Here is a 1,849-nt window from a genome sequence, read left to right on the forward strand (position 1 = left end):
CACTGCACTCCAGCCTTGGTAACAGAGCAAGACCCCGTCACAAAAAAAAAGAAAACTATTTCCAAAACCTGAGTGTTTTTATTCTTTTGTGAATAACATGAGAACTGGACACATCCCTGCATTCCCAGCAATTTCTTGAATTAGCTCATGTTGAGTGACTATCTTTTATGGAAGTTAATTCCTTGAGTTTAACCTCTGAGAATCTGCCAAAAATCTCCCAGCCAAGGTGAAGGCAAGACTCGTTCTCTCGCCCCATCCCTATGTTGCTCTTTGATATTTGATTGTTACACCAGCTAATTCTAATAGGATAGACTTGAAATCCTTTCCCCCCAATAAACCTCTGTGCTGCAAGCGAGAGACTCCAAGATCTATGTACTCCACGTCTCTCATTCAAACATCCTTGGTTTGTAAATCTCCTAGACCTCCCCACTCCATTACATGCCTCTGCCCAGGTACCTAATGGAAGCCACTGAAAACCTGAAAAACTGGCTTCAGATCCATGTAGTAGTTCCCTTGAAAAGGCTCCTTCTGCTGAAGAACTGGCAGTATCCCCTTCTCCATACCCAGCCCGCTGGCTTATCATTATTATTTGCCATCAGAAATCTCACATACTGTTTGTTCTCTGGCCAAATTCATATTCCAGTTATTTGTTATCAAGGCCAGCCCACCCTGCACCTGGGAAAAGCGGCTGAAACCTGCAGGGCCCAATCTCTCTCCAGGCCATTTCCAGTCTCCGCAGACCTGGGTTCCCATTACGGCGCTTCCTCCTGACATTCTCTTTAGCTCAAACAGCACAACTTGTTTCTCTTTTTCCAGGGTCTGCTCCCTCCTGACTCAGGATCCTCTGAAGTCTTTCTGAAACTGACACCAGGATCAAGGGAGGAAAACCCAGGCAGCACAAAGCCTTTGACAGGCTCCTGTAACAAGTTCTGTGCTGCCAGCTCCTCTTGAAAATCCTCTCTCGGCTCTTTCTAGATGTGCCCCAGACTCTCACAAGCACATTTCTTTCAAACAGCCCATCAGTCACACCATGAGTGTTTACTTAGTGCCTGCCTCATGCGAGACATTGTCCTCCACACCCGGGAGCATGCCTCCCTGTAGGAGAATTGATTCCTGCCTTCCAGACCTCATGGCCTCTGCAAGGAAACACGATATGAGCCAAAGAAAATGCAAAGCCTGGAGAACGCTTTCCAAATGAGAGGCACAGGCTCTACTAGCTGAAGAAGTTGAAGATTAGAATTAAACCTTGAGGGGTAGGAGAGAGAGAGGGGGAAAGATGCTCTTCACAGGAGATCAAGTGAGCAAAGACACAAACATATTTGGGGGCAGTAAGTCCATGACCTGGGCAGGCTGAGGAGACTTCCTTTTTTATATATATATATATATATATATATATATATATATATATATTTTTTTTTTTTTTGAGACAGGATCTTGCTCCATCGTCCAGGCTGGAGTGCAGAGGTACCATCTCACTGCACCCTCCCACCACTGGGTTCAAGTGGTTCTCGTGCCTCAGCCTCCTGAGTAGCTAGAACTATAGTCACGTGCACTACACGTGGCTAATTTTTGTATTTTTAGTAGAGATAGGGTTTCACCATGTTGCCCAGGCTGGTCTCGAACTCCTAACCTCAAGTGATCCAACTGCCTCAGCCTCTCAAAGCACTGGGATTACAGGCGTGAGCCACCACGCCCAGCTCTGAGGAAGTTTTTGAGTGGTACACTGGAAAGGTGCCTCGTAGACACTGCCATCCCTTGTTGAAGCTAACCTCTCTCCAAGAAAATGGAAATAAAATAAGAGGTAGAGGGGCAGGACTTCCCACCAACAGGCATGGCCCTGGTGGTGCTT

The sequence above is a fragment of the Macaca mulatta genome, chromosome 11 (assembly GCF_049350105.2).
Source record: "Macaca mulatta isolate MMU2019108-1 chromosome 11, T2T-MMU8v2.0, whole genome shotgun sequence".
NCBI lineage: Eukaryota > Metazoa > Chordata > Mammalia > Primates > Cercopithecidae > Macaca > Macaca mulatta.